Genomic DNA, 24,829 nt, shown 5'->3' with positions numbered 1-24,829 from the left:
GGCACAGCCCAAAGACTGCTTTAGCTGTCGCTTAGTGTTGTCCATTTAAATTAAATAAAAGGAATTAGAAAATTTATTTTTTAAAACTTTCACATTGTGAACTCTATACCATATTCGTGCGAAAATCACATCACTATGCTTTTAACAACTAAGTTTCAACTACCTTTTTTCAAAACAATTTAATTTTATGTCTTTTTATTAACAATTGTAAGTACGCTGTATAGGTATTTTTATTGGTGGCGCCACGTGGCACTCTGTATGAAAATCACTGGCTGTGCTGTGTGCAGTCTGTGGCTGGTTTGCATTGTTGTTGGCTATTGTAGTGTTGGGCAGTTGGCTGTTAACAGCGCATAGCGTTGCGCAATTGGAGGTGAGCCGCCAGCAGTGGTGGGTGTGGGGAGAGAGATGGTGGAGTTTTGAGAGTGGATGATCTGGACGTGTGTCCATCAGAGACAGTAAATTTGTAAGACTGGATGTCATGAACTGATATATATTATGACTTTTGAAGACTGTTAAGGTAAATACATTGTTTGTTCTTTAACAAAATCTTTCATTTGCTAAGTATGCCTATCAGTAGTTAGTGCCGTCAGTAGTTAGAACCTTTTATTTAGCTGGTAGTATTGGCACTCGCTGTATTGCAGTAGTTTGAGTAATGAAGATTTTTATGAGTTAAGTGATTCGTGAAAGGTATAGGTAAATTTTAGTCAGGGCCATATAATATAATATAATATACACAAATGAAGAAAAAATACAAGAATTTAAACCAATTACAGATCCATTTTGCGACAGTATAATGGTAATTAAAATAACAGATTTTATAGATTGCGAAGGAGAAATGAAAAATGGAAAAATTCTTGTACAGAAGGAAGCATCTGGTGGTTTTACTAATATTTTAAGATCTACATTTTCTAATTTTAATTTGACAAGACATGGAGTTAAAGCAAAACTTTCATATTTACTAGATTCTAATACACAACAATTAAAGGAACCAAACAAATTATTAACAAAGATATAAAAATTATAGAACAAAAATATAAAAATCCTGTTGTTATTCCTTACAAAATAGAATTAGTAGATGTTAAACTCGATACACTTTTAAGAGAATTACCAGAAATTTTAGAAGAAATAAGTTTAGAAAATTATAAAGAACAATATAGAAAATTTAATTTAATTAAAAGTGAAACACCTGAGATATATACAATTAGAGTATGTAAAAAAGCACTAAGTCCTCATGATAGTAAAAGATATGTTTTAGAAAATAGAATAGATACATTACCATATGGTCATTACTCATTATTGAAAATCTAATAAATAATTATTATATATAAATCTAATAAATTTTTTGTATAATTGGAAACTATAATCAATAAACTCAATAATGTCAGTGCCTTCAAAGAGATTAGAAAGATAACTGAACTAGAGATTAACGTTTTATATAATGTGACTGTGAATATTTAAATACTACATAAGGAGAAAAAATTTGTATAGAACTTAATAATGATTTTAAAGTTATTTTACCAAAGAGATATTAGAAATGTATTGATCCTTGGGAACTTGAAGTAGTTAAAAAAGGACAAATGAAACTGAAATATAAAGGAATGAAGAAACTTAAAAATGGAAATAATGAATTTCATGATAGAGTTCACAATGTGAAATTTTTAAGAAATAATTTTTCTAATTAATTTTATTTTATTTAAATGGACAACACTATGCGACAGCTAAAGCAATTAAGACAGTGTAGTGAATGCATGATTAAAAAAAGTAAAGAAGAATTTCATAAAGATAAATATCGAACAGGTGGAAATTGTTATGTATGTAAAGAATGCTGGAAAGAACGTAGTAAAATTAAAGTTATTTGAGAATGTGGTAGAACTGTAAATAAGTGTTGTCTCAAAAAACATTTTACAACAACAGATCATAATAATCGTTTGGCTGCTGAAGTAGAAAGTAAATAATTGTATGTACTTATTCTTTAATAAAAAAAAAACACATTTTTCACAGAAGTCAAAAGTAGGACATTTTTCTGGCAAAGAAAAAGTTATAAAAATGTTTTTCAAAAAATTTGCTATAAAAATAATTTTAAAAACCGCGTTATTCACAAAAGTCAAAAATAGGATATTTTTTTATGCTAAGAAAATGATGTAGATATGTCTTTTTTAAAAATCGTTTTTTATAATAATCGTTAATTCCCTATTTTATTTAATTATATTACATTCATCTATGGTAAATGTATACAAAATAAATGATTTTTTATTATAGCTATTATTATATTATATTATTATTAGGTAAAAGGGATAGTAGATTTTTTTGTATGTTGGATCCTTAGATCAATCGTATGGAAAATAAAAAATTGCAAATGTTGGCGAGTAAATTTTTATTGTTTATAAGATTGGTCTAGTGGTCCAGAACATACAAAAACAATCTACTTATATTCATAGACAAACATTTAGTCCTTGCATATATTCAATGGATTTTTGGGATGCCACTAGGAATTCTTCAAAGTCCCCACTGAACGATCTAGCAGTACATTATTCTGTGATGTGTTATGTGCGCCACAGTCACATGCTGGAGAAGACAGCACTCCCCAAGTGAAAAGTGAGACAGCATATCTTCCATGCCCAGTTCTTTGTCGGTTCAGAGTTGACCATATATTGCATGCCTGATTAAACCCAGGAAGTGCCTTAGTAATACAAGGCATTAGATGGCAAGTTGGTGGGGCATTTTGGAGTCATTCCCTTATCCAAGAGTTGATATCAGCACTAGTGAGGCTGTCGAGAGCAAGAAGAGGATGTCTTGTACAAAGCCTCTTGATACTCAGATCAGATGTATCGATGTGTACCAGTAGTTCAGGGTTTGTTTCTATCTCGTTATATTCCCTGACCAAGGCTGCTTCTCGTCGTATTTTTGGGGGTGGTATATAGCTCAGGACGGGTAGCCATAGGTTGGGTGTAGACCTAACAGTTCCTGAAATAATGTGCATGGTGCTGTTAAGTTCGACATCGATTTTATTCACATGACTACTGTTTAGCCATACTGACGCACAGTACTCCACTGCAGAATATACCAGGCTCAGCCCAGACATCTTCAGAGTTGTTGCCGTTGATCCCCAACTGTTTTCACAAAGTTTATAGATGAAGTTGTTTCTTGTTCGCACCTACACTGCTGCTTTGTTATGGTATGATTTAAATGAAAAGGTTCTGTCTATACTCGAACGTGACCCGTAGGTACCTTGGCTCCTTGCTGTGGTTGAGGTGCATGTCGTCAAGGTATACTTCCAGAGCTCTGTCAGCTTCTCTGTTAATGAGGTGGAAGCAAGCTACTTCTGTCTTCATGGCGTTAGGCCTAAGCCTCCATTTGCTGCCAAGTCAGACTGATCGGATGTCAGGGTTCTTCCATTGAATCAAAATCGGTGTGCCTCATTGCAGTAGCCCAGTCAACAGCGCAGTCAAATTTCCTACAAGCTGTTTCTGGCATGTCAGCAATGTATAGGCTGAAAAGCAGAGGGGCTAATACCGAGCCTTGAGGTAAGCCATTTTGGAGGAATGTCTGGCTGCTGACTTTGTTGTCCATGGCGACCTGTAATCCTCTGTTAAAAATCATGTTACCAATAACGTTTGTCAGTTTTTGACATACTTTCATCAGTTTCTAGAGTATGCCCTGTCTCCATATGGTATTATTTGTGCGCAACAAATTTGTGCTCGAATTACGAGTTCATCACATCTTGAACATCCTTAGCACCCGGTCTAAGGATTATGGCACTAAGGAAATCTGTTACAAAACTTATGAAGTGTACATCTCACTTAGGTTTTTTATTTAAATTCTGGAACTAGCAAAGACATATAATACACATAGCAACAACTAGTAATATACATATAATATTATAATGCGACTCTCAGCCACTGTTATATTTTATGCATACTCGCGACGAAGACCTAAATTTTCCCCAATTAACAAAAAGAAACACTTCGAAAATGATTGAAATAACCATAAATTCTGACCTCACGTGAGAGAGCATTATGATTTTATAAAAACTGCGACGATTCTGGCCTCATTAATCACTATTTGATAAGGAAAGTTAACACGATGTATGTAAAATTTCGAATTTATTCAGAAATTTCCTCTCAAGGGAGTTATGGGAGTACCACATACTTCAGTGTAACAAGTTCACAACTAGCACCGAAATGCGTGGCCAAAAAGCAAACATTTACCAGCTTGTGAAATTTCACAAAGGAACATGGCAAGAAGCTCCAACCAACATCTTGGCATGATCATTTACATCATAATAAAACTGTAGTGTGCATAATGTAAGACCTTCAGTACACACACCATCAGATTATTTGACCTGTCGCTTTAACGAAGTGGGAGAGTGTCTGCAATATGTCTTGTGGTCTTATCGTGGCGTGTTTATCGTCTGCTGTTAGGTCAGACGATAGAAATGCCACTTGCACGCTTAGAGTAGCAGATTGATTGTGACAAACTTTAAACAGAACTAGATTAATTTTGACACACACTTATTAAAATAATAACAAGCATAAAAATTACTTAACTTGGTTGTGGATGCTATTTACAATTGACAGTCTGGAGTTCCTTTGGTAGGTTAATCTTATTCTCATATATATCTCTGATATTTGACAAAAGTGTCTATACATTTATCTTCATGGCGATGTACAGGAATATGGTAATCTTATTGGGCGCAGACTGAAACTTGACTATAGATTGGTACAGTCAAATGTAGACTGGTACAGACTGGTGCAGACAAATGCAGACTGACTAATCGGAGGTCTGTACACTCGTTATAATACCTCACGCGTTAATGCATCACTGTGCGAGTGTGATCCGCGAGGAGAAAAGGTTCTACGTTAGCAGCAATCTCATTGGCTGCATTACATATTAATACGCGGATCGGCGGAAGCAGAATTTGGTCCGTCTCTATGGCAGTGCCATCTCGTAGTGCGGAGACGGCCGAGAACTGCGCCTGCGCTGTTGTGCTTAGCGGGGCGCGCTCTAGTGAGAAAGTTGTATACACGCTGACTACGCAGAACTATGTACACAACAAAAACATTGGAACATTTATGTAATAAGTAAGGAAAGAATGTAATGAGTACTTGGTTGAGGGTCGCATCGTCTCACTCAGTAACACATTTCAATTATCCGTTTAAGGACTTAATATCGGCAAACTGAATCCAATAGTAAAACTGAAAAGACGTCACATGAATCGATAAGAATGATTCAAACTTCTGGCTCGCTCGCAGCTCTGGCAATTATCAAAGACAACCGCATATATTTCGTAAAAAAAGTCATTGATTACATATATGTATACATAAATCATATACTCGTATTATTACATGAACATTACGAAATAAAGTCAATGGAATGGGGTAGAGAACATCAAATATAAGATATCGCTAATGGAAAAATGCAAATGAGCGTTTGGCGTCATTGGCCGGGAGGTCCCCTTACGGGGCAGTTCCCTGCGCCTTTGTGCGGGTCTCATTACATGCGACGCCACATTGGGCGACCTGCGAGCACTATGGGGATAAAATGATGACGAGGACAATACAAGACCCAGTCCCTGAGCGGTGAAAATCACCGACCCAGCCAGGAATCGAACCCGGCCCCGTAGGATGGCAATCAGTTACGCTCAGCACTATTTTTTTTAAATTGATCTCATTCTGTTCGTTGTATCTACTGGGGGCAGATGTCGCAAGACACCCGTTTCACTTCGTCGTTGATTCATTAACTCAGTTTTTTTTATTACAGAGGGCAGCTAAACCTCTGATCGAACACGCTGAGTTACCGTGCCTGCATTCTACTCAGCTGTCGGGGTGGACAGATACCACCAATGATGGACAAGTGCGAAACTAATCCGGTGAAATAAAATACTACCACAGAGCAGCTTTTGCTGAACAATTAGTTAATGAGACGACATATTTATAATTTTTACAATGAGCAGAGACCATAGGTACAAGACGGAGAAGCATGTCTTATACAGTAGCTTTGAGAGCAGAGTCGATGCCAGCGAGTCAGGTTGCTTGTCACAGAGTTTCAAGTTCGGTTGGCCAGTTTGACCTGCCGGCTCACCCTACTCTGCTCTGCTGCATTGCTTGGTCTGCGCCAGAAGCTGCTTACACGATATTAGCAGAAGACGATTTTTATCTCGTGTATCACTTCAGTTGGGCACTACTAAAACACAGCTTCTGTGACTATTGTTGAGAACATTGCTCACTTGTGCTTCGTTTGTATAATTCGTTATTAAACGATTTCTTAGGCGTTGTTGCGGAATAGGCTATCAGCTTGAGCTATGTTAGGTCTTTGCTTAGAAAGCGTCTTTGAATAGGCAAGAACCAATATCATTTTGCCATGAGCCAACCGTGAATATGACTTCCTTCAGTCGGATTACTCTGACTCTGTAGTGTAGAGATTGTAAAGCATGGGTAACATCAGTTTGGATTCCGTAGAAATGTTGGAACACGTGAGGCAATACTGACCCTACGACTTAGATTAAGGAAAGGCAAACCTACGTTTCTAGCATATGTAGACTTAGAGAAAGCTTTTGACAATGTTGACTGGAATACTCTCTTTCCAATTCTGAAGGTGGCAGGGCTAAAACACAGAGAGCGAAAGGCTATTTACAATTTGTACAGAAACCAGATGGCAGTTATAAGAGTTGAGGGACATCAAAGGGAAGCAGTGGTTGGGAAGGGAGTGAGACAGGGTTGTAGTCTCTCTCCGATGTTATTCAATCTGTATATTGAGGAAGCAGTAAAGGAAGCAAAAGAAAAATTTGGAGTAGGTATTAAAGTCCATGGGAAAGAAATGAAAACTTTGAGGTTCGCCGATGACATTGTAATTCTGCCAGAGACAGCAAAGGACTTGGAAGAGCAGTTGAACGGAATAGACAGTGTCTTGAAAGGAGGATATAGGATGAACATAAACAAAAGCAAAACGAGGATAATGGAATGGTATCGAATTAAGTCAAGTGATGCTGGGGGAATTAGATTAGGAAATGAGACACTTAAAGTAGTAAAGGAGTTTTGCTATTTGGAGAGCAAAATAACTGATGATGGTCGAAGTAGAGAGGATATAAAATGTAGACTGGCAATGGCAAGGAAAGCGTTTCTGAAGAAGAGAAATTTGTTAACATCGAGTATAGATTTAAGTGTCAGGAAGTCATTTCTGAAAGTATTTATATGGAGTGTAGCCATGTATGGAAGTGAAACATGGACGATAAATAGTTTGGACAAGAAGAGAATAGAAGCTTTCGAAATGTGGTGCTACAGAAGAATACTGAAGAGTGGATGGGTAGATCACATAACTAATGAGGAAGTATTGAATAGGATTGGGGAGAAGAGAAGCTTGTTGCACAACTTGACCAGAAGAAGGGATCGGTTGCTAGGACATGTTCTGAGGCATCAAGGTATCACCAATTTAGTATTGGAGGGCAGCGTGGAGGGTAAAAATCGTAGAGGGAGACCAAGAGATGGATACACTGAGCAGATTTAGAAGGATGTAGGTTGCAGTAGGTACTGGGAGATGAAGAAGCTTGCACAGGATAGAGTAGCATGGTGAGCTGCATCAAACCAGTCTCAGGACTGAAGACCACAACAACAACAATGGGAATGTTATCAGATTTTTAGCGAATGTCCGGTGTTGTACACCGACATGGTCCGTTAGAGGCCATTTGAAAATGGCATTCATGAACGTTCGTGTCTATTTTCTGAATAATAACTGAAGTTAAGGTAAAATTTCTCACGAACTGCTTCCTTTAAGAAAATGTATTTTAGTCTTACAATATTTTACGCGTACGCACATGTGCTCTCTCGTCTTTGTCGATGCCGATGCCAGCGTGATTACAACATACACTACGTGATCAAAAGTTATCTGGACACCCCAAAAACATACGTTTTATATTAGGTCCATTGTGCTACCTACGACTGCCAGGTACTCCATATCAACGACCTCAGTAGTCATTAGACATCGTGAGAGAGCAGAATGGGGCGCCTCATGGAACTCAGTGACTTCGAACGTGGTCAGGTGATTGGGTGTCACTTGTGTCACACATCTGTACGCGAGATTTCCACACTCCTAGACACCCCTGCGTCCACTGTTTCCGATGTGATAGTGAAGCGCAAACGTGAAGGGACACGTACAGCCCAAAAGCGTACAGGCCGACCTCCTCTATTGTCTGACAGAGATCGCCAACAGTTGAAGAGGTTCTTAATGTGTAATAGGCAAACATCTATCGAAAGCATCACATCGTTATTCTAAACTGCATCAGGATCCACTGCAAGTACTATGACAGTTACGTGGGAGGTGAGAAAACTTGGATTTCATACTCGAGCTGCTGCTCATAAGCCATACAACACGCCGGTAAATGCAAAACAACGCCTCGCTTGGTGTAATGAGCGTAAACATCGGACCATTGCTCAGTGGAAAAGCGTTGTGTGTAGTGGTGAATAACGGTACACAGGATGGAGATCCGATGGTAGACTGTGGGCATGACGAATGCCATCTGCCAGCGTGTATTGTGCCAACAGTAAAATTGGGAGGCGGTGGTGTTATAGTGTGCTCGTGTTTTTCATGGAGGGGGCTTGCAGCCCTGTTGTTTTGCGTGGCACTATCACAGCACAGGCCTACATCGATGTTTCAAGCACCTTCTTGCATCCCATTGTTGAAGAGCAATTCGGTTATGGCGACTGGCATCTTTCAATACGATTGCGCATGTGTTAATAACGCACAGCCTGTGGCGGAGCGGTTACACGACAATAACATCCCTACCATGGACAGGCCTGCACAGAGTCCTGACCTGAAATCTATAGAACACCTTTAAGATGTTTTGCAACGTCGACTTTGTGCCAGGCCTGACCGACCGACACCGATTCCTCTCCTCAGTGCAGCACTCCGTGAAGAATTGGCTGCCATTGGATACCTTCCAGCACCTGATTTAGTGTATGCCTGCGAGAGCGGAAGCTGTCATCAAGGCTAAGGGTGGTCCAGCACCTTCCAGCATTAACGATGGAGGGCCGGCCAGAGTGGCCGAGAGGTTCTAGGCGCTACAGTCTCGAACCGCGCGACCGCTACGGTCGCAGGTTCGAATCCTGCCTCGGGCATGGATGTGTGTGATGCCCTTAGGTTAAGTTAGGTTTAAGTAGTTCTAAGTTCTAGGGGACTGATAACCACAGCAGTTAAGTCTTAAGTTACTTTTGGTCACATAGTGTATTTACAAAATAATCCTCTGCTGGAGAATTAACAATGCATTAAACTTGTAAGACGCAAACCGGACTAAAAAGGTTTCTAGCTGCTTCTGTAATGATCGCCACCGGCTGGGCTGACTGAGAGATGCCCCCCCCCCCTACCCTCCCGAATTATCTAGGTACAGAAATTAATCTGTCATGTAATGGATTGAACAATATGAGTAGAGTGGTCCTTGTAAATAGATTTCAGGTGTAGGTTCAAGAAACATTAACAGTTTAATTCATTCGAAAGAGTTTATAGAAATACTGAATTACAAATATCTTGGACCAATTTAAACACAGCTTACTACAATTACTCATCGAAAACACATACATAAACAAGAAACCAATAATTACATACAGGGTGACAGTAATTGAACTATGTCAAAGAACCTGAGTTAGTTACAAACCAGGGTGTGCGCACCTTTATTCAACATGTAAACGTCACTATAGATATTCGGATTTACACTCCTGGAAATGGAAAAAAGAACACATTGACACCGGTGTGTCAGACCCACCATACTTGCTCCGGACACTGCGAGAGGGCTGTACAAGCAATGATCACACGCACGGCACAGCGGACACACCAGGAACCGCGGTGTTGGCCGTCGAATGGCGCTAGCTGCGCAGCATTTGTGCACCTCCGTCAGTGTCAGCCAGTTTGCCGTGGCATACGGAGCTCCATCGCTGTCTTTAACACTGGTAGCATGCCACGACAGCGTGGACGTGAACCGTATGTGCAGTTGACGGACTTTGAGCGAGGGCGTATAGTGGGCATGCGGGAGGCCGGGTGGACGTACCGCCGAATTGCTCAACACGTGGGGCGTGAGGTCTCCTCAGTACATCGATGTTGTCGCCAGTGGTCGGCGGAAGGTGCACGTGCCCGTCGACCTGGGACCGGACCGCAGCGACGCACGGATGCACGCCAAGACCGTAGGATCCTACGCAGTGCCGTAGGGGACCGCACCGCCACTTGCCAGCAAATTAGGGACACTGTTGCTCCTGGGGTATCGGCGAGGACCATTCGCAACCGTCTCCATGAAGCTGAACTACGGTCCCGCACACCGTTAGGCCGTCTTCCGCTCACGCCCCAACATCGTGCAGCCCGCCTCCAGTGGTGTCGCGATAGGCGTGAATGGAGGGACGAATGGAGACGTGTCTTCTTCAGCGATGAGAGTCGCTTCTGCCTTGGTGCCAATGATGGTCGTATGCGTGTTTGGCGCCGTGCAGGTGAGCGCCACAATCAGGACTGCATACGACCGAGGCACACAGGGCCAACACCCGGCATCATGGTGTGGGGAGCGATCTCCTACACTGGCCGTACACCTCTGGTGATCGTCGAGGGGACACTGAATAGTGCACGGTACATACAAACCGTCATGGAAACCATCGTTCTACCATTCCCAGACCGGCAAGGGAACTTGCTGTTCCAACAGGACAATGCACGTCCGCATGTATCCCGTGCCACCCAACGTGCTCTAGAAGGTGTAAGCCAACTACCCTGGCCAGCAAGATCTCCGGATCTGTCCCCCATTGAGCATGTTTGGGACTGGATGAAGCGTCGTCTCACGCGGTCTGCACGTCCAGCACGAACGCTGGTCCAACTGAGGCGCCAGGTGGAAATGGCATGGCAAGCCGTTCCACAGGACTACATCCAGCATATCTACGATCGTCTCCATGGGAGAATAGCAGCCTGCATTGCTGCGAAAGGTGGATATACACTGTACTAGTGCCGACATTGTGCGTGCTCTGTTGCCTGTGTCTATGTGCCTGTGGTTCTGTCAGTGTGATCATGTGATGTATCTGACCCCAGGAATGTGTCAATAAAGTTTCCCCTTCCTGGTACAATGAATTCACGGTGTTCTTATTTCAATTTCCAGGAGTGTAGGTTATGATATGTTCGCTATGCCTGCCATCATTGGCGATGATGTGGCGGAGACGAATAGCGAAATTCTGCATGACGTCCTGCAGTGTCGATGACCTCATGAATGCCTGTCCTTAGCTGCAGTGTCCAAAAATTCTATATTTCCTTTCTGCTCTGCAGGGAAGTCATGCAAAAGAATATTCCAGCAACGATAAGGCTACACTAACCGTTGTCCAATGAGATGTTTTGTGAAACAGCGATCCAGCAATCCATCTATCAAATGTTTTACAATTTAACCGATCAGCTGCCTTCCTTCTGGGTGTACCAAAATCAAAACTTCCAATTATCAGATATTGTTGTAAATTGCGCAGTGGGAGGCTTTCGTATGTCTGAAATTTATATGAAACGACGTTCAGAGGACACACTTGCACGTTTTGGTTAGATCACCCAACGTGCTAACTTCCCACCTGCCGAGATAAAGAAATTCCCATTTCACATGGAGTGACACCCGACTGTCGCACTTCCTCCCCACAAGGAAGTAAGACGCAATTTTAACAATAGCCAATCAATGCGCATCACACGAGAAAGAGGAAATGAACATCTCCCTATCAACCAGGTAACATCCGGCTTCTAGAAAACGCGTTACTGGCGAGAGACAACATACCATCAAGCTGTTCTTTGAGTAGAGACGTCGACTTGTGAAAGTATTGTATCCTCCATTGGCTGAACGTGCGCCGCGGTTAATTACTCTGGGCCTTCTTAGTCAGAACGTGAGAAAGCACAGTGTGTGATCCCAGTCTGTGGAGTGCTGCCGTTTGGCACTCTGCCGGCGCCACACCGGACGATACAGGGCTTCATAAATGCCTGCCTGACGGTCAGATTATGGGTCGGTGCCCCTGCTGAAAGAGCGCTAGTCCATAGAAACAAGGAGCTAGCTGTCAGGCCCAACCAAGACCCCCTAAGATAAAGCACAAAACATACGATTAACTACAGAGAGAGAGAGGAAAGTTATGATGTGTTACCTGTTCGATATTTGCAAACACTGATAACATCCATATTATCAGTAGCTGATATTCATCAGTCGGGAAATATGATATGAATAACAATAAACTGAATCAGTAGCAGTACATTTGAGACATGTCAGTCCTGCACTTGACTGATGCATTTCATGATATCTGAAACCAATAAAAGAAACTGTGCAAGTGGTGTCATTCTTAGCAAGATCATGGTATGACACTACCAACCAACCAAATTTTTACTTAGACAATCTCATTACTTCAAATAAAAAGTAAAACACGAAATAGGAAAACAGGCAACATTTGTTTAGTTTAGTTCCCATTCACTCAACCCTAGAGCCATTACTACTCTCCACAAAGTTGTGGAGGTACATGTGCTAAAATGCCTTTGTTTCAGTTGAAAATCGAAAAATGCAAAATCAGGGTAATGGATTGTAGGCGAATTAAATCAGGATCACGTATGGGGAATTATATATATATATATATATATATATATATATATATATATATATATATATATATGTGTGTGTGTGTGTGTGTGTGTGTATGTGTGAACCATTTCGTAGGATGATTCGGTCTATGGGAGACGTCCAAATGGAAAGGTCTGTTGGAGTGCAGGAATGTAGCTGAATTGTGTCGTCCTCTAGGCAGCAGAATAGCGAACCAATACTTAGTATGTGTTGGGCAGCTTTCGTGATCGCATGGAAATTTGAGAAGATTGAATAGGGACATGTGTTTGCTCTAGATCGTTATTCCCTCCCATGTAGATTGTTCAGCTGACTGCTTCTGCACATTCACGCCTTTATTTAGTTGATTGGACATGGATTGTGGTGTGCGAATCTAGCAGGTGAAAATTTCGCGCCTTTATTTAGTTGAGGGAACATCGATTGTGGCGTGTGCATCTAGCAGGTGAAAGAGACGCTTGTTTGTTCTCTAGACATGAGAAACACCTTAGTTGACTTCGTAAAATATAGAGATGATTTGCAATCAGTTACATCGCCGACATCAGTATTTGCGAGTGGAAATATCATTTTCCTCTATTTGTTTCGAGTTCTCACGTAAAGTTCTTCGCAGAAGGTACAAGTTTCTGGGTTACTCAGTGGTCTAGAGCACTCTCTACTTCGCTTAACTTTGGGGTTTGTAGATAAATAATTTCCAGTATATGTCTTGGGAATTATGATGCGCAAGCTATCGGTAGGATGCTGCCGTGTGCTGGATATCGAAAAGTACCACGAAACTGGTATAATATTATGTCAAACCATGGGAAAATACATCTGTTCTTGTAATCCCTGAGTCTGGAGGTGAGTGTAGAAAAGCGAGCAACCAAGCAGGACTGGACCAGAAACAGTCACACATTTGTGCCAAGTGAAAACGAGCCCGAATTTGTAGAACAGTCCTGAGAGTGACTTCAGTCAGCTGAGGGCACTCTGGTCACCCGTCAGGGGTGGATGATCACCGATCTAGCATGGAAATATCTAGTGCTACGTGGAGTATATATAGTGCTGTCTGTCTTTGCGGTATACATACGATGATGTAAAAGGGATGATTTTGTATGGCGGAGGATAGGAAATGTATGTTTACTACATTGACATGGTACGCTGTGATACATTGCTGGGTTGGAGATTGGTTTCACACTCTAATATTCAAGCTCCTGACGTCAGTGGGGGAGCAATGTAATTGAGTAAGAGTCTTTCCATATTTGACGTTATGTAGGGGCACTTTGCAGGGTTAATTGTCGGTCCAATATGGCTATGTGTGTAAAATAGTTTTTTGCTACTGAAAGTCTCATCTCCAGAAAGAAAGAAAAGGTAGACAGTGCTTCCACACCGGCTGCATCAGTAATTCAGAGGGTAAATTCGATAAGAGCCAATCATATTCCCCCATTCATTCACACAACATCCTTCGTGCTGGGATACAGGAGTCTCTAGATAGCAGTGAGAATATTTGCGTATGTTGAAACCAGGAAGGGTAACACATGATGGATGGGATGCCACATTATGACCATGAGGAAGAATGCATTTGAGGTTATTCTGAGCTATTTTCGTAATCAGGTTCTGTCAGGACAAGAATTCCCATGTGGACAAGCTCCTACAAAAGTGACCTATAACTATTTCTGCGGCGCTATACAATTTCCAAGGGGTCGACTCTGTTGTTATTTTACATAGCCATGTGACGTCATTATAACATTGAGAACCTTTTAGATGGTGAGTCACCATACCGGCGTTTCTCTGCGAGGCATCAGGCACGCTGGGGCTGTTATGCACAGATGGATGCATCTTTTATGATCCGTTAGGATCGCTAGGGGGAAAGTAGCCTGTGCTCTTCTTGATCAGACTTCTCTAGCGCAGTCTGTGACATCAGTATCCACAAGTATAGCATGAGCAACAATAAACACACGCGCTACTCAGAAGCTTCTTGCATTTGGGATCGGTGTGAGTGCACCTTGGAGGTGGACAGGGGTGTGTGCTGTACCTCATGTGATCAGCGACGACATGACGGCTGAGGAGGAGACGCTTTGGAATTGGCACGCTGTGAGCAGCCTGGTTGCTGGAGGCCTAACTCGCTAGCCTCGGTCCTTAGACATCAGAGTGTTGCTGTGGCGGCCACAGCTGGGGTGCGCTCAGGGTCAGGGCAGCAGTGGCGGCTGCTGCGGCGGTGGCAGGAGTGGCGGTGGCGTTCGGTGATGAGTGGTTTCATTAAACTATTCCATATCGATTTAATTAATTTGTATAAATTTTTTATATCAAGGTGGTGTTAGTTGTAAAATAGTTAAATGGATGGGTGACATGGAGCAGGTTAAGTGCACAACACTGGGTTAATTTGCATAATTTTTATGTAAAACGCAGTGTAATAGCTTAAGGGGGTGGGTGACAAAGAAGAATGCGCCAGAAATGGCATTCAAAACATGTGGAATTCGAAAAGTGTACCAGAAAATGGTGGGAGGACGTAACAAATTACATAATTGGGTATCAAATGCGGAAGAATAGTTTAAGGAAATGGTGGTGACATGGAAACCATTTAACAAAAGGTTAAGTGCCGACAAAGGGCCAAACATTAAAAGAAAACCCTTCGAAAGACAATGGTCGGTTATAACATCAAAGTAGACCAAAGTAGATAAGCACAACGCAAGAAAGAAGGAAGGAATAGGTTAAATGAAATGCACCAGCTACTAAATTTAAACATTTCCGATTCTATAAAATTTATTAAAAGCATTATTTACTATTCATTTTAAATTCAGTACAAGTGATTTCTACTCGATGTACTTAATTTTTATGGGAAGTGCGAACAACTAAAAAAAATTCAGAAATAAAATCTGACCCTGCTCTCTCATACTATTCCAACAAACTGTGACTGCCCATCAGAATATTACAAAGATCGGATACTCTACAGGGTGGTCAATTAATGTAAGAAGTCAAAATAAACAGGAACCCTTTCAGCTGCTATAACGATCTGCGCCAGTTAGGTCTAATGGCACACAAATCGCTCCCCATGAAACCAGACACGAAATGAATCTGTTTCGTAATAGATTAAATGATATGAATAGAGTGACCTTCTTAAATTAATGGTAGACGTTGTTTCTTACAAAAAGTATTAAGCGTTTAACAAATGAGCGTTTAACAAATGAGGATGTGTTTATCTAATGGGTTTATCTAACCACTGAATTAAATGTCTTGACTCATCATTACAGCCCAATTTATTAAAATTAGTCTTCGAAATAATATATAAAAACCAATAATTACATACTAATCAGATCAATAAATTACAAAGTGAAAGGAACTGCCAGTTATGAACAGAGAAAATATCTAATGTCGAAGCTAGTTGGATATGACAAAGCCTACAAGGAACGAGTATGACGGGTTTGGCCATTGTCTCAACGAGACATCCTTGATAAAGTATAACCACGAATGGGTGTGCAGTGGTACATCCTATCAAGTCAGAAAGACGTATGAAATCCACCTACAAATGACAAAACCTGCTCCTTTATGATGACCCTTGGAATCCCTGAAAAAATGTTAATTCATAGGATATAATCCAGCTTAGAAGCAATGGACGGAAAAGCACCTAACTGCTTTTCCTCCCAGGTATCTTGTGCTGCAAGGTAGTCACACCAGAACAGATGAATCGCACCATCGAGGCCTGCAAATGGTTTGATCTGCTATCATGCGCTAGTCATCAAGCACCTCTAAATGAGCTGACCCTTACAAATGCAAGTCCACATGTCCATGGCTTGATAATCTGTTTCTACATCTCCGTCCAGAATGTCCAGAAAATTATTTCTTCCCTGTCAGATCTGCAAAGAACGTGTGCAAAACAACTCTCCACCGACGAGAGGCCTTCACTAAGCATTGAGCTCTAGGACTTTTTTAACAGTACATTGCCTACTCAGAAAACTTTTAACGAGGATTCGAATGAGCTGAATTCTGGCATATACAATTCTGATATAACTGAGCTTCAAACTGCCACTTCTGTAATATCTATTTATGTCACCAAATAGGCAGTTTACCCATGTGTGAAATTTCCAGAAATTGGTGTCGTGAATTCACATTTACGGAATAGTTTTAGATTACCCAGTGAGCTACCGTCCCATCTTCTGTGATGGAGAAAGTCTCACTCTACATGGAGTGACAGATCCACCTCAACAAAGGAGGAAGAAAAACTTTTAACAATAACCAACTGGTGACTTTCACACGAGAAAGCAAAGATGACCATCTCCCGATGAGCCAGGCACCATTTAGTTTTATAGGAAAAGTGCTGCTGTAAGAAACAACATTCCATCAAGCTGTTTTTGAGCGGAGAGATCTACTTGTAAAACTAATTTATTCTACATTGTCTGAGTGCATGACTGCTCAACACTGAGCCTTTTTAACCAGAATCCATGGGTGCATAGCACGTGGCAGCAGTTTGTGCAGTGTTGATCCCTCGAGCTCCACCGACGCCAAGGTGGGCATTACAGGGCCCTGTAATCCAGCTTGAAGGACAGCGTCTGCCTCACTGACCCTGCTCCAAGCAGCTCAGATCTAGTTCCCAAGAAAAGCAGGACCAAGACCTCAAAGTAACTGCCGGCGGCACAGAACCTTACCGTCCCACGGCCACAGAAGAAATCTAGTCCTTCCGTCCAAAGCAGGTAGCTAAACACAAACTTCTAGTCAAATGTGTATAACATTTTTCTGTCATAGGTAATAAAAAAAACCGACTCTTGTTATCCTGCTATTACTTAAATACCAATTATTGATTACTGTATAAGTTCGTTTAGCGTTACCCAAGGTGCACCACGAGCAGGTGATCTGTCTTAGCTACGATTATACAGGAAAATACACACATCAAAAAATGTTATGCATCACCCTGGTTTCCAGAACTCCTGAAGATAGACGTTGACTGTGGATATTGTATCACAGACACAGTCACTTTGACTGTTCAGAGATGTCACTAAACCCGCCCAAAAATGTTCAAATGTGTGTGAAATCTTATGAGACTTAACTGCTAAGGTCATCAGTCCCTAAGCTTACACACTACTTAACCTAAATTATCCTAAGGATAAACACACACACCCATGCTCGAGGGAGGACTCGAACCTCCGCCGGAACCAGCCGCACAGTCCATGACTGCAGCGCCTAAGACCGCCCAGGGGCTACTACTGCTGCATGACCGCTACCTACGGATTATGGATCGGAGCAACCCTGAAGCAACGCCACCACGTTGAATAATGCTTTTCGTGCAGCCACAGGACGTGGTTTTACGACTCAAACCGTCTGCAATAGACTGCATGGTACGCAACTTCACTCCCGACTCTCATGGCGAGTTCTATCTTTGCAGTCACGACACCATGCAGTGTGGTACAGAAGGGGCTAACATCATGCCCAATAGACCGCTCAGGATTAACATCACGCTCTCTTCACCGATGAGTTCGCATATGCTTTCAACCAGACAATCGTCGGAGACGTGGTTGGAGGCAACCCGGTCAGGCTGAACGCCCTAAACACACTGTCCAGCGAGTGCAGCAAGGTGGAGGTTCCCTGCTGCTTTGTGATGGAATTATGTGGGGCCGACATAAGCCGCTGGTGGTCATGAAAGGTGCCGTAACGGAAATACGATACGTGAATGCCATCCTCCGACCTATATTGCAACCATATCAGCAGCATATTGGCGAGGCATTTGTCTTCATGGACGCCATTTCGCCCACCCATTGTGCACATCTTGTGAATGACTTCCTTCAGGATAACGATATCGCTCGACTAGAGTAGCCAGCATGTTCTCCAGACAAATGAACCCTATCGAACATGCCGGGGATAGATTCAAAAGGGCTGTTTATGGACGACGGAACCCACCAACTGAGGGATCTGTTGTGTTTTCCTTTCAGTTTTATATCAGTTTTGATGTACTGTCGCATAATTATATATCTGCAGTTGTCCACTTCATATCGCAAAGTATTTCCTGCGACTCAGTTTCATCACCAGCTATTTTAGTGTGCTTATGGTATTCTAGGGCACATCGGTGCCTTCAGTGGAGGCAGTTTTAATAAAACTTTTGGATATCTTAATGTAACGCGTCCATCGCGCTGCCCCACATTTTAATTATTTTTGGATTCTGAAAGCGTAAACTTTCTGAAGTAGCGTTTTCTTTCACAGTAACGAGTAACGGCTACAGCGTCGGAGACCGCGTTCACTACGAAGCGATCTGCTGTAGACAGAAACGTGAGCCCACAAATTACCCTTCCGAGGAGGCACAAGTGGCTTGAAGCTACTACACTTCTACCTGTTGTTACTTACACTTGTTTGGGGGGGCGGGGGGGGGGGGGGGGGGGGGCTTGAGCCGTGCTACCTGCCAGGCCAACCAGATTACGGGAGACATCGTGGTCCCGTGCTGGGGTCCTGCGCCAACTCTTTGGGTTACAGCTACTCTCCCTACGAAATACCAATGGGTGCCCACTAACAGCCCCCGGCCCCTTCTTTTGTCTAGCTCGTCCAGGACTCCATCAGATTCGTGTAGGACAACAGATACACGAGATGCAGTTAACTACACAGATAGGGGGAAATTAATATATGCGTTAGCGACTCGATCTTTGCCATTACAAATATCACCCATATTATCAGCATAAGATTCAACTGATGGCAAGTACAAGATATGGATTAGGATAAAGTGAATCAAAAGCAGTTATATATGAGACGCGTCAGTTTGGCATGTGACACGTCGCGTTTCAAGCTGACTTCAACAGACACAGTATGTTCCAATTTCTTTTTTCAGTTTTTCACCCAAACTATGAAAGTACGAGTAGCACAGATCTTCAAGATGCATGCAGCTACGGTGAATGCTTCACGAACTTACACTGCTATGAAACATTTTCCTATTGTTAGGTTGCATGAGATACAGTTTGCCGTTACATCTCCATAGAGCTCGTCTCTTCAACAACAATAGAGGCATTTATACAGATAAGTTGTACTAGGATGGTTAAATATTTTGGATTCTGTTTGTTTATCTTGTAGGCCCCTGTTTGTGTGACGTGGCACTAAAGGGTAAAAACTATAGAGGAATACAGTGACTGGAATACATCCAGCAAATAACTGATGGCGTAGGTTCCAAATGCTATATTGAGATTGGACGAATTCGTGGTGTGTAGCATCAAACCTGTCAGAAGGCTAATGACCCAAGGAAAACCATTATCAAAATTTGTCTACTACTTCATATTTCACTAACTACATACAGATCGTTATGTTGTTCATTTATGGTCTAATTTCACAGAAAGGGCAATAATTTCAGGATGTCAGTACTGGAATCATGATATGCTATGCAATCCGGTGAAATCAGAGCACGTAGTAACAGCTTTCTACATACGAAGTCTTCACAAAATCTAATATATAATACTTACTTACTTACTTTACTTTACTACAATAATACTATAAACATGTAGTAGAACAAAGCCAGTAAAAAATCTGCTCATTTATGGTGGTATCTTCACACATTTCAAGTGCTTCCAGTTTATTATTCTCTCAGTTTCCACTGTCCACTTTTCACTTTCTGGTAATTCCATACTCCAAACTTTAAATCTGAAGATGATCCTCAATTCCATATTAATATCGACATCTACATACGTTCCCTGAAAATCAGTTTCAACTTGCCGGTCGCTGTGACCGAGATGGCCGGCCGCGATGGCCGTGCGGTTCTAGGCGCTTCAGTCCGGAACCGCGCTGCTGCTACGGTCGCAGGTTCGAATCCTGCCTCGGGCATGGCTGTTTGTTATGTCCTTAGGTTAGTTAGATTTAAGTAATTGTATGTCTAGGGAACTGATGACCTCCGATGTTAAGTCCTATAGTGCTTAGAGCCGTTTGAACCATTTCAACTTATTCCCCTGTTTCTGTGCTTAGTATCAATTTATGAAAGAAGAGTGAACATCATATTCTACGTCAGGCTTTTTCTAAGTTGAAAAATGCTCGAAAGATATTCTGATTGATCTTCATTCTTCTTTCGATTACCATGCGCAACGTCAGAATTTATAGTGTTTACATGACTATTAAGAAAGAACGAAGATTACAGTTTAATGTCCCACGCGAGGTACTCGTTCGGTTTGACGAGGACGAGAATGGAATTTGGACGTTGCCTTTTTGAAGCAAAGAACCCAGTTCTTAAAGCCGTCTGCTGCTACCGAATTAGCGTTCTAAGAATTTTAGCCTTGTACTGTGGTCCATGTGATCCCTACATAAAGGTTTTAATCACGAAACATGTGAAATACATTTCTGACAATGCAGGAACAGTTAAATTATTACAAATTTTAACGACAAAAACTATTTCTTTTCCTGAGATACACTTGACAAAAGGAAGTGAGGTGTAGATACAGTTTCCAGCCGATGAAAGCAACTCAGCGGCTAATTACCAATCTTAATTTGATTTCCAAAACGTTAAGTTTAAACCGAAACGTGAAGTCTAAACCAGAACAGAAATATGTTTATTATAATCTGAAAGGTTTTCCTTTGCATCAGGTGCAAGAAACATACCCTCATCAGTTTCTTTAAACTAATTTAAAAAGTGGTCTTTTGAAACATAATCACACTTATAGAAGGCAAAACAAAAGAGAAATGTAGACTGAACATACAGACGTAAGCGATACAGTATTATAGTTTTGTACCTCTGTTCGACGATCCTTCTTGAAAACGAGAAACGACAGTACGCTTTTCTAATCTCTAGGAACACTCCGTTCCTCCAGCGGTCTACCATACACTGTTGCTAAAAGAGGAGAGAGTTCTTTCGCATACTCTATGTGGAGTGTGTAGCTATCCCACGTGGTCCAGTCGCCTCTACTGTGCTGACCGATTTTATTTGATTTTCCATCCGGTAGTCACTTATTTCAAAGCAGAAACCGCCGTATGATTTTTCTCAGTGAAACAATTTCGGAAAAAGGAATTTAATTTTTCCCTTCTCTGTCATCGTAAGTTCGATGCCATAATGGTCACAGAGAGACTGCCGGACAGCTGTGAACCGTTTGTTGATTTAATATCAGATCCACACGTTTTATGATGTTCTGCCAGATCAAGGCACAGAATTTTACTTAAGAATTCGTTGAACGATTCAAGGTGCTGCATCAAATGGTTTTCGGCCACTCAGTCTGTGTATGAAATACATTCGGGACTCGAAAGAACTACTTCATGACGCTGCTTTTCATTGCAGTAACGATCCGCCTCCACAGAAAATGTCGCTGAAACAGGCATGTTCGGTGACATTCGAATCGCAGGAAGCCTGTTGATTGCTGGTTGTAGAAGAAATTTTGGTCTCCAGTGTTGAAGAGATATGGGGAGAACAGGTGATGATGCGAAAGTTCCTGATCACCAGACTTTAAGCCTCCGTCCTTACTAAATTCCAAAATCCTCCAAAATGTCTTATGAAGCGAGGGCACGTGAACCTCTGTTGATCCGTCCCTCGGCTGACGACATTAAGACCGGCGGTGCCGTTGGTTCTGTTAGAGAAGTGTAGGCTGTTTCCCGGAATGGGATTTTACCCTTCACTTGTCCAGTCATCATAATACAAAGCAGTATGCCAGCGTACCAGACACACGTCCATTACAGTCATACACAGTGAGGGCGCAGCCCTCACACAGCGACGAAAAGGGTCAATATAGGGTGACTTTTTCCACCGTGGACAAACTCTACAGATTGATCCATGAGAGGATGCGGAACAAAAAAGGTCTAATTAACTCGCGTTCGTAAATTTATGATTTCCATACTGGAGACCATTTATTCAATCATACATTGTTACAGAGATGCTGTCTAAGACGCGCTGCATCATGCAGCCACAGTTACAGTATGTGCTGAAAATGGTTCCCAAGTGCCTCAAAGCATCCGTATACGCGTCGTAGCTTATTCTGTCTCACGTTCACATTGGCCAGGCTGCATCCGAACAGTGTCAAAGGCAGCATGAACACGCTGCTCCAGCGTCTCCACATCTAGAATGGGCTCTGCATACACCATACTTCTGAGATGGCTCCATAACCAGAAATCGCTCGGTCAGAGATCCGGGGAACGAGCAGACCGTGGCACTGGACCCCCTCGTCCTATCGATCGATCAGGAAAGACACGGTTGAGATGCGTCTCGTCATTAACGGCGAAGTGGGATGGAGCATCATCATGGAACGGCCACATAACTGTTCGAATTAGCAATGGAACTTCCTCCAGCAGGGGAGGCATAGTCCTCCGCCCTGTTAGGCGACGTGGGAAGAAGACTGGACATAAAATAGGGTCGCCAATTATCCAGACCGACACTTTGCGACTGCGCAAATACTGATGATTCGCTGTCACCATACCATGGGGGTTCTGCATACTATCCCACAGGTGGCTGTTACGAAAGTTGCAGATAGCACTCATAATAAAGGTGGCTCCAACCGTGAATAGGATGGATGACACAAATTTCGGAATCGTGTTTGCCTGGTGAAGAAACCAGTGACAAAATGCTCCCGATGTGGAAAATCTGTGTCTAGTAAGACCTGGGTGCACTGTGAGTGATAAGGTTGAGAGGTGCCGGGGCTAGCAGTGTGTTTAACACTAAATTCTTCTAGAATCTTCATACATAAACGACGCTCTAAGCCCCCCCTTTTCGAACTCCGACTTTTTCTGTTGCACATGGATTAAAAAGAAACACGAACTGACTGTAATCGACCGTGCAAGTGGAGCAGAAAAGAGTTTGGCACCTGCAATAATTTAATTTGATAAATAAGTTAAATAAAGGAAAGTTTCATTAACGTCGTGAGAAATGAAAGGGTTGCTCTACCGATTAACAGAATGAAAGTTCTGTCCAAAATAACAACATGATTTATCATGACTAAAATCAAAATGAAACATTTGCAATACATCAAATTGGCTCAAATTGGATATTCAAATAAATGCTGTGAAGGTGAAGTTGTCCCTAAACTAGATTGTGACATTTATGACGAAGTGGTATGTGGAGCCAATTCCTTGCAACTCAGATCTTAAGAGAAACACACAGCCAACCCAACATTAATTGCTGCTACAGTAGTGAGAATTCAGACAATGAACACCCAAGACAGAACAAAGTTAGGAAAAGACGAACAGGCGCGCTCTGCTGAGCTCTGATTATCAACTAGGAAAATCCCTATCTGCCGGTGCTGCGGACATACATTACCAAGCTGTCTTCTTAACTGCAAGGGTACGATCTGGGGTACCGGAGGCGGTTGCTTCGACGTCCATCGTTTTGATCATAATGTCGCGAGTATAGCCCGATACAAATTATCCTGGTCTGGTTGTTCCAGACTAAAGACTTCCTAGCAATACAAATGCGCCTCTGAGTGAGATGAAGAAGGCTCGCCACACAATCACTGACGGTACAGTGATTGATTTTAACAAGCGAAGTCACACAGTAACTCCGATACAGTGAACTTTAGCCAAAACTGCCCAAGACAGACAACATAGGCATCTTGTACGCAGAACGCTCAATTGCCAACTGTACTCGGAAAGTTACGTTGACGTCGAAACTTGAGCAACTTCGTCAAACAGTTACAATTAAATAAAGGTATGTTAGACAGCCAACGGAAAGCAGACTGTCCAGAGCAGCGAGAGCTCCGTCTTGTAACCTACTCCGACCGAAAGGCGAGAGCCGACTACCACAAGAGCACCCGTACAAGCCGAACACAGAACATTCCCGCCCCCACGACAGTGGCCGTGATTAAACGTTCCAATCAGCAACTCGAAACAAGGCCGAAAATTCCACTCTATTGCAGAAGCACTACCATTCCACAAATGGAGATTCTTGGCGCCAATTTGTGCGCCGATTTTGGTACGTCACGGAGCTATGCCCTTAGCAAGCCAATCACAGTTACTTTTTGGCAGAAGACGCGGGAATTTGCCCGCCAAGACTGCATGGAAACACAGGTCACTCCCACGCCTCGCTGGTAGCCCGCCAGAAAGTGTTTTCGCTAAGTTTCTGCGAAGTAACGGAACCTCTAGCCCAGTCGCCCCTTCAGGTCCCTGCGGGCGTGTCTCCACCGCTATTATGGTCCTTCGGGCGTGTCTCCACCGCTATTATGACAATGTCGGCGTCTGGAAAGCATCCACTCCAGTCCCTCACACCCGTCGGCTTAGCCCTTCCAAGATCAGCAGAGCCCGCCTGTCACCGGACCACCCGGGTGACGAGAGACGCTGCGTGGGAAGTCCGCGTGTGAAGGAATAGCGACTTGTCACCGCATGCAATTAGAGAGGAAGATCGAATTACTCAGACTA

This window comes from Schistocerca gregaria, chromosome 7, assembly GCF_023897955.1.
Source record: "Schistocerca gregaria isolate iqSchGreg1 chromosome 7, iqSchGreg1.2, whole genome shotgun sequence".
NCBI classification, from domain to species: domain Eukaryota; kingdom Metazoa; phylum Arthropoda; class Insecta; order Orthoptera; family Acrididae; genus Schistocerca; species Schistocerca gregaria.
This window is presented reverse-complemented; position numbering follows the sequence as displayed.